Source organism: Solanum pennellii, chromosome 2 (assembly GCF_001406875.1).
Source record: "Solanum pennellii chromosome 2, SPENNV200".
Classification (NCBI taxonomy): Eukaryota; Viridiplantae; Streptophyta; class Magnoliopsida; order Solanales; family Solanaceae; genus Solanum; species Solanum pennellii.
In genome coordinates, this window is record NC_028638.1 from 16,545,954 (window position 1) to 16,556,107 (window position 10,154).

At 35.3% G+C, this 10,154-nt stretch overlaps 1 pseudogene; it reads left to right on the forward strand.

Annotated features, from left to right (window-relative positions):
• Window positions 1-6,288: 6,288 nt before the first annotated feature.
• Window positions 6,289-7,313, forward strand: LOC114076115 (annotated as a pseudogene).
• Window positions 7,314-10,154: the final 2,841 nt, after the last annotated feature.

Consider the following 10,154-nt stretch of genomic DNA (forward strand, 5'->3'; position numbering starts at 1 on the left):
CCAATAGACTCCATCACTTCATGGGAAGAGCTTGTCACACATTTTAATTACGATTTTTCCCTCCTTCAAAGATGATGACACTTAGGGACAACATCCAGAGCTTCAATCATTTTGAGGATGAGCCAATCCATGAGATTTGGCTAAGATTTTAGAAGTTGGTGTTGCAATGCCCACCTCATGGTTTGCCCGACAATGTTTTGATGCAATTTTTTACTGAAGCCTTGATTCGGTGAACAAGGGAGTAGCTGACTCAACTTTCTCAAGGAGGTTTGATGCAACAACCTTACATTATAACAGCCTAACTCTTTGATGGTATGACAAAAACTAATCGGGCATGGTACACCCACGAAGATCAAGTCTCCGCACTCACTTTTAAATTGACAAAGGAGCAGCTTGAGAATGAACAAGAGAGGGACCAAAACATAGCAAAGATGATGACCCAACTTGAAAATTTAACCAAGAATGTCATGGGAGTTGGTGCTAGAAGTGTCAGTGTTGTGGGTGTTGGGTTTGTAAACCCCGATGAGGTCAAGTTTGAAGGATTGTAAAACGAGAAAGTGAACTTCCTAGCCAATTAAGGAGAAGGTTATTGTGCAAACTACCCAAGGCATGGTGGTAACCAAGGTTTGAACAGGGATGAAGATTGGAGAGATCGTGATAAAGAGTGGAGGGATCGTAACCTGACTTGGAAGGAAAGAAATTGGGAGAAGGATAGGTATGTTCCTCCTCACACGTCAAAGGCCCAAAGATTTTGAGGGTGGCCGGTCTGAGGATATGCTCTCTCATATTCTCAACAAGGTTTAAGGCTTCGATAAAATATTAAAGGAGATGAAGAAAGATGTATCAACCCATAACCACACAATGACTTCTCATTCTGTCTCTATAAAGCAGCAGGGACCCAGATGGGTCAAATATCTTCTCATTTAGACCCGAGATAACAAGGGGAGTTTCCTAGTGACACTATGACAAATCCCAAGAATGAGGTTTGAGTGAGGACTTGTGTCGTTCCACGATATTAACTAAGGCGCTTCTTGAGAGTTAACCCAAGTATTATTTCTTTCTTTTTGTTTTGGAATAATCCTGTGTTGATTGTGCAAGTTAAAGTGACGAATGTGTTCGAAATATATAGTTGGGAGATCCAAAATTCCAATCACTGACTCGTCGAAGAGGTCGACGATCCCGACTTGGACCGTTGTTGGACTCAAGAAATTATGAAATTGGAGTCTATAAAACTCAGTGGGCCCATGAACAAGTCGGTGAATCACTGAACTGGTTGGGGATCCCGACTTTATCCGCTGTTTGGACACAGGTTGACTGGAGGTCCTGTAAAATTGGGCGAGGTAAATAACTACTCGACATGTCGTCGAGTGGTTCGGCGAGGTTGATCAATGTCACTGAAATGGGAAGAATTGAATGGTTTTGAAAGGTCAAATATTTAGTACTTCAATCTCTTTTACATTTCCTCACTTTTAACTTCAAACAATCACACCCGTACTATTTTTCTCATATTTTTGCATTTTTACCGCTCTCTAGTTGTTGATTCAGTGTTCGGAGTCAGATACTTTGCCGCTTAGCTTTACAGATTCTTGTATTTGACACAAAAGGTTGGTTTTTCGTATCCCAAAACTCATAATTAGCGATTAGATTCATTTGCAATCATATTATTCTTGTTGATGTGTGTTGGTTCTCTCTGAATTTGTTTATATGTGCTTGTCTTCCTGTTTTAATTTTGATTGGGGGCCTAAATTTTCTAAGTGTTGATTTCCCAAATTACATGCTTTAAAACTGATCAAAATTTGTTGGATTGTGCTTAATTCTTGTTGAGTCTAGTCGAATGAAGTCTGAGTAACTCAAATTGTGCTAAATGACATATTTTTCTCAATGATGAAGCATTTGACATCATTCTTAAGGGATAAAGTCGTCAAATGACCAATTTTGGCCAAATCGGGGGAAGTTTGACTACCTTAGTGTCATGGGTCTAGTGGGTCTAGGGTTAGTTGAATATGTGTATGGTTTGATTTTATTTTTGGGGTTGGGTTGATTTTGGAAGCTGGGGTTGAAAGTAGGCACATTGGAAGGTTTGGCGAGTTGGGTCAAGCTTGTCGATCCCCCCTTGATCGCCTTTAATTTCATGGGTTTTATTGAGTTTGGTTCTGTAACTTTCGACGAAAAGCTTGAGTTTTCCTAGTGCACTCGATGACTCGTCGAATGTCTTCTTTGATTGCCATTTCTACGTCCCCAACCCCTACAATGTAGTGTAATTTTCGGCGGGCTAATCTGTGCTCGCCAAATGATATTAGAGATTTGACGAATAGGCCTTTCCCATCGCCGGAAGTCCATTTTCTTGAAAAATATTTGAGTAAGTCCTTTTCCTAGCCTGATTTAGCTCACCAAAGTGATTTGGTGACTCGCAGAACCGTTGTCGATCGGTTCGGCGAGTCTGTTTGCAATATGATTTCTGCATTTTTCCTTGAATCATTCTAACTTATTTTGGTATGTTTTGTAGATATGACTATAACCAACATAGACATGCTGTCGCACAAAAGAGCACAAGGCATAGTCATCAACGAGGGAGAAACTACCCCTTCTAAAAAGGCAAAGAAGGAACCTCAAAAAGAAGGAAAAGACAAGGACAAGAAGCCCATATATGAGGTTCCAGAGCGTAACTCCGACAGCGAGGGAGAATCCTTTGACTCCTAACTGCATTTTTTAGCTGGAGGATGACTAGGCTTTACACTCCCGATGGACAAAAATTCATGCTAGGACTCGCCAAGATTCGTCGAGAGTTCTAGAGGCCACCCCTCCTGCTGCCAATACAGTGCCAGCTCCGGCACTGACTGGGGATCTAAGAACACTAGTGTAGGGTCCTTCTCCCCGACTACTCAACAAATTAAAGGTCGATATGTTGAGGAGAATTCTCGATGAAAAGTTGTATCCATAGAGGTCTTAGTGGGTAGATATTAGACTATGAGGGACACTCTCTAGTTCACCGAATCCTGCAGTTCACCAGGCCCCTTTATTCCTACACGAATCCCGGAGTTCTATGCAGCATACGGGACTTGGTACCCAAGTGCAAGAAGAAGGCCATCACTTTCAGGCTGGTAGAGTCTGTCATTGTACGGGAGATGGTAGTGAGATGCAACGAAGATCAAATCAACATTATATTGGATATAGGGTCAGCCTTTGACTACCCTAATTTGGATTGTGGTATGAGCTCCGATTGAGATGAAGGAGTTAAACGTGGATGTATGATACTGGTTTAGATTCATGAGCAGCTCCATTATGTCATCCCAGAATGAGTCCATCCTCCACCATCCCAAGGCGACCTGTCTTGGGTCAATCATATCCTAGAGGTACATCGACTTGGGACTCATATCATAGAGCATAAGATGACCATGAGGTCCAAGTAGATCCAGACATCCCTTCCATTACCGATCTTGATTATTGAGTTATGCCGATGTGCTGGAGTTTCTCGTGACGAGAAATGGGATCTAGAGGTCACTCCTACATCTTCTACCGACATCTGGAGCATAGAGGTCAAGTACACTTGGAGTGAGATAGATAGAAGGAGAGCAACTCCGCTTGATGCATCCCCAGATATCGATGTTGAGATGATACTTGTAGAGGTATTTTTGCCTACTCTGGCCTTCGGGCCTTAAGGTATACTTGCTTCCACTTCTTCCTCTAAGGCTCCTGGTGCTTTTACTCTTTCCTAGCCCATCGAGATTACTCAGGTCATGATCTTGAAGATGGTAAACTTAGCCCATTTTGCGAATGTAAGGGCTTCATAATTAGAGATTGTGGTACCGTGGATGATTTAGAGTTCTATCCTAGCTGCACTTTCACCCATCCAAGCATTTATTGACATTTTCATTGTGAGAGTGGAGACTTGTGAGATTCGACAAGGGTCTACTTCAGAGATGACGACTTTGAAAGCCAAGGTTATTGATTTGTGAAAGGATGTGGACTACTTGAAGTCCATAGACTTTACTTCATTTTTGGAGACACTTGATGATATGGAAGCTGCGACTACTTTTAAGATTCCTCTAGCCACCACTAGAGACGTGTCGACGGATGATATGGTAGCTGATGATTCGGAGGCAGAGGTTGATAAGGAGCAGATAGTGCCAAATGAGACGATCTATGAAGAATGCCAGACCTAGAGGTGATGATTGTACAATCGGTGATTCAGACATCGATGACACAGACGTCCATGGCAGGCCCTAGTGGAGGCAGTGCTGCTGAGGCGGCACCGAACATTGATGCCCCGACATATGGAGCGACTGTGTAGACAAGACCCTTCTTTACCTCCTTATCTATAATTTTTATGACTTTTTAGTGTTTTGTTCCATATGAGGACAACTGCTTTTATTTGTGGTGGGTGGGGTATTTTCTTACCTACCTCTTGTGATTATCATTGTCACCCCCTAATCAAAAGACTTATCTTCATTTTTATTTATAGTATTGGGTTTTTATGCTCTAAATTGTGTTTTGAGACTTTTTTGTGGGTGCTTAAGCTTATGGATCCTTGTTTTAAATGCAAGTGATTTTGACCCTTTTGAAAAAAATTGCCACCTCTTGTTGTGTTTGATTGAGGTTGTTCTTCTATAAATTTGAGTATTGGTTATGATCAATACCGATGACTTGAATAATTCTCTTAATCAAACAAAAAGGAATACACAACTATGATGAGGCAAAATGAAGTTGAACTTTTTGCATCTCGTTGTGACTAGTCAATTATCGAATGACGTCTCTTGTGATGAACATTGCACACTAGAAAAGTTTGGAGTCTTGTTTGATATTATTGCCAATGCCTTATGTGATGAGCTTACCATGAAGCTTGTGTAATGACACCTAGAATTTGCCCCGTTGGTCCGGTTGACTAAGTGATGCAAGATCTTGAATTGATCTTAGGCAACAATTTTGTGGAGTGAAATACCTCTTTCGTGGCTAACCTTGTGAGTGTATGAACTTTTCTTGAAACCTTTTTTGAGGCTTAACCTTTTCTTGGAAGAAACTTGATGAAATTTGCAACCCCTCTTATCCATGTACCCATAACCCTCATAAAGTATGGTTTATTTTAATTGCCAACTTAGGCCAAAAGCCTAAGTTGGAGTTGTGGTGAAAAGAGAAGGTAAATCAAGATGTGTGAAGAAGTCCCTCTTAATCCATGGTTTTGAAAATATGGAACCCCTCTGTTTAGACCCAATGGACCTCCACAATATAAATTAATCATCAATTCAATAAATTTGTCTATGAACAGGAGCCGAGGCTCTGTTCCTTGACCTTTTTATACCTTTTAATACGGGGGATCCTCTCAGTTCTAGGTAGCGACAAAATTGTTTTACTTAGTTTCTCCTTTCATATTCACTTTTTAGAATAAAATCTTCTATTCACATACACAGATTTCAATTCAATGGGTTGTAATAGGTTTGATGATATTCCACTACTCTATTTCAAAAGACCCGATGTAAATATATTTGGGTATTTAGATACCTAGAGATAGAGTACAGTACAAAATCTAGTTTCTTTTTCGATAACATTTCCTATAGAAGTCTTGAAGTTAAGGGAGAATTAGTTTTGCAAGTCATTGATAAATTATTTTAGTTTTATCCTCTATCTATTGAAATCTTCATTTTTATACTTAAGAAATATGAAAATGTCATTTTCTTCTATTCAATTTGTAGCCACGAGATCTCGTTTATTTTTTATAAAAAAAAGATTGATATAGTTACTCCCATAAACATTAGTCTTTCCAGTCCAAAATAAAATGAATGATCGCTTCATATTGTTATCATCGTCTTTATATTTCTTTTGACCTTTGGGTGTATTCATTCATAGTTGATGTGTCCAAGAAAAATAGGGAGGAAAGATTAAATGAAACAACAAAAAGGTCAAAGAAGAAGTTAATCTGTTCAGATTAGTGAAATATTTTATATCTCTACAGATTACTGTGATATTTTATCTATTTTTTTGTTTTTTTTTATTTTTATAAAAAAGATTTCTGTAATCTAAGTAAAACATTTATAAGTGTACCCTTGAAAGCTAATTCCCTTTATTGAAAACAATTTAAAGAGGGAAACCTGAAAATTGCGCAGTTAAGATGGCCTGAAATATACTCACACACTTTGAAAAATTTCCATAACTGCCCAAAGAATTAATTCGTAATGCCTCAAATTTTCATATAATCCCTCTTTTCCGTCTTGTCCTGTTTTACAAGTAGTAGTGATTAGTTTTGGGTTTTTGAAACTTAAATTCCTTGTTCCAAAGTTGCTCTGAGAAAAGGAAATGGTTTCCCCATCTCGTGTTTCCGTTTCTGAGGAGGAACACAACAAAAACCTTCTTGAAGTGGGGAATGACCTGCTTCAGCAGCCCCCATCTTCTAAAAAGGAGCTTTTAGAGAAACTTGATGTGAGAATCTTCTCTTTTCTCTTTCCATTTGCTTAAACCTATGAAGTAAAAAGAACGTAGTAGCCAAGGGGGCTCAATTTTATCTACGAGATTTTGAAAAATTATACCTGACTTCCTGAAGTGGTTGAAATTTATTTCTGGTTTTGGTAAACAATTCTAGGATAATATAATCACGTTATTTGAAAACTTTTAGTAGTTTAGTTGGTTTATTGCCTAATGTTTCACCTTAGAAGTGAGGTTTTGATCCCCATCTTGTAAAAAATGTTTCTTTATTTTTGTATATAATGTAGAATGATCTTGGTTTAAATCTGGTGAAATTCCTACAAGAAGTTCTAGTGAAAGATCATCTCCTATAAGAGGTCTATTTCATTTTAAGGATATTCTAGTAATTAAAAGATCTGTCTATGATTGCATCACTTTTGATATCTACTACATGTTCCCTGCATATAACTTAGGATTTTCTTGTGCCATTGCATACAAACTGATCTAGACTTAATTTGTTATCTAGAGAAGTATGTCTAATGTATTTGACATGGTTCAATCACTTCTTTTTGGTATATGCAATTTTCAGAGTTAGAGCATCTTTTGTCACTGGTGAAGCAAATCCCCTCCGTATCGACGCAGATGCTTTTCGACTTACAATGGAAGCACTAGTTGCAGATGGACTTCTACGACATTCTGACATGGATATGAATGTGTCAGTTGCATCTTGCATCAGTGAGATCATGAGAATTACAGCTCCAGATCAACCATATAATTATAGCATACTTAAGGCAAATGCAACTCATATTATTTTCTTTTCCCAAAACTGGAAATCATGTTGGTTGCCTGTCTTTCTTCTAACGAAGTTTTTTTGCTATGTAATTGATAGTTCAGAATCTGTAGTATTTATGAATCTATGATTTTCTTGGATACATGCATAACATTTATATATACATTGTCATAGTTTTGTTTCTTGCTCAATTGGTGGACAAAACTTTTTTGAGCTTGCACTGTTGGCGTTTGGGAAATTTTCTTGCTATGATGGTCGCTGTTATTCAAAGGTTGTCTCAATTATTGAAGTTCTGGCATTGTACCAAACATGTGTGCTCATGTTGGATCTCATGTTAGATGCATTGATTGTTCAGATGTTTCAACATTTCTGAATGGTATAAGGTAAATTTCCAATTATGTTATACATATTCATAATTTCCGAGGAATTGAACCCAACCACATGAGTGTAACTTTGCTAGTATTTTGTCTTTTACTGTTCATTTGTTTCTAGTAATATAATGTTTGCTCTGCCTTTGCCACAAGTTAAAGTATTACATTTTACTTTTACTTATTTGCGCATTGGGACATGTAAAGAACTAAACTACAAACTGTCAACCTTAAAGAGCAGAACACTCATGAATGAGATTTCTGATATAGGAGTACTTATATGGGTGCCTCAGCAGTTCCCTCCCTTGGTATATAGTCTTCTTGTCCGCTATTGTTTTTTTGAAATTTCTCAACAACCAGCTGTTATCAGATTTCTGATATATTTTGGCTTAAAAATGCCCTTGCAATCAATACATTGGTCCAGAAATGCCCCTATAATTACAAAATGGGTCAAAGATGCCCTTTTTCGAATGAATATAATATTTTTTTCTTTTTAAACACATCTTCTTCTTAATTAAAATATTAAACAACACTATTCTTGTTTTCTTTTCTCTAAAATCACTTTAACAAATAAAAATATCATAGTACTGCTATAAATGGTAGTAAATAAAAAGTATGACTAAAATCAGTAATTATTTATTAAAATGTACCAATTTATGTAATTTTTCCTTTTATATTTGGCCCTTGATGTTAAACTAAGTTAGAGGGGCTAATAATTTATTAGTTAGAATTTAAAATATTAACATAGGGTAGGAGAAAGCAGGTAACTACATGATTTCATCGGTTTCCAGGTAAGGCAAATCCAAATTTCTTAGATCCTTGTATGTTGTAATGGTTTCCAGTAAGGCAAATCCAAATTTTCCTTGATATGAATTTTCAGTGACGTGATAAAGTAATTTTCTTTATGTCTATTAAGGAAAATTATTGAAAAAATAATTGTGTATAATAATTGATAAATTATTGGAGTACTGTAGTATAGTTTCTTTGGTAGAATAAAGTGATTGATAATGATTTCCTAATGATTTCAAAGGTTTATTTATTATTTATATGAGTATTGCTAAATGATAAGACACTTTTTTGGCATGAATTGGCAAGACATGGGTAATTACCCGAATAATCATTTGACTCCAAAATCACTTGTTGTTTCCATTCAAAATAGAAAACCACTATTACCTTTTTCTTTCTTATTTTCTCTCTCTTACTTTACTCGTTTCTTCTTCTTTATTTCACTCATTAGTTTTGTTTTATTTTGTTGTTCAAGATTGTATTTTGTTTTTAGATTTGTATAATTTTAATAAGATGGATCTGAATAGTCAAATAAACGAAGTATTGAATAATATTTTTGTTTTAGATGAGGATGATAGTTTGTTGTCCCAAAATCATGAAAATTTCGATGGTGCATACGATAGGCTTGGAAAAACAACAACAACAACAACAAAAAATTTTGTGACCTATAGACTAAAAAAAAAATTAAAACATACCTAAAATTGGGGACCTAAACTTAAATTCAAACTTGTGACTTACATACTATTCGTTTAAGCTTTAATCATTTGCGCTGCAATAGCATTCATTCATAATTACGAAAGTAAATGTATTTACTCTCTTTTATATCAGTTGTTTATTGAATAGTACTAGTAAATGTAAAATGAGATATAATTGATAAATATAGTCTAATAACTACTGAAATGTGAAGATCAAATGATCAAAGGTTGACATGTACAATAATTAATTGTATTACCCAATTAAAATGTGATCATACATATATAATCACATTCAATTAACTTGTATTTGTGAGGGAGCATAACTCATATAATACTATACCCATCACATTTATTTTCATCATAATGATTCAACTTATAAAATGAAAAATCTTCAATTTTTGTGAAACAATCCAAAGAAATTTTTTTATAATCTTATTTACCAAAAAAAAACTTTTAAAACGTCAAATTTTCAAAGAGTCTGTTTTTTCTTAAAAAAAGATCTAAATTGGAACATAACCTAGATTCGAACTCGTGATCAATAGACTATTCATTTAAGCTTTAACCATTCGCGCTGCCATAACATTCATTCATCATTACGTAAGGAAATGTATTTACTCTCTTTCATATCAGTTGATTATTTTAATTGATTATTTTTGTTTAAATAAAATATTAACAAGATATCTTAATATCTTGTCATCTTTAATATTGTAAGAAAATAGTAAAATCGTTGGAAATAATTTTATCATATTTCTTGAAAATGTTTAAATTTTTAGATAAATGCGTTATTTGTTTTTTGAAGGATCCTTTATATATGTACCTTAACAAAATTTTATAGTATCCTATATTTTTTAGAACCACAAAAATCAAATAGCAAGAAAATAAGAAAAGTTAAAGTTATGAAAAATTGACTTAATTAATTTGACTTGATTTTAACATTTGAAAAATCAAATTTAAATTTATTTTGATTTTATTAAAAATGGTCCAAACTAATTCACGATATAAACAGTTCTACTAAAAATATAAAGTTTCCAAGTTTGATGAATAAATATATTTAATAAAAATAATAAATTTTTTTGAAGAAATGTAAAGGGAAAAAAAGGAGTAGAAAAAGATACAAAATTA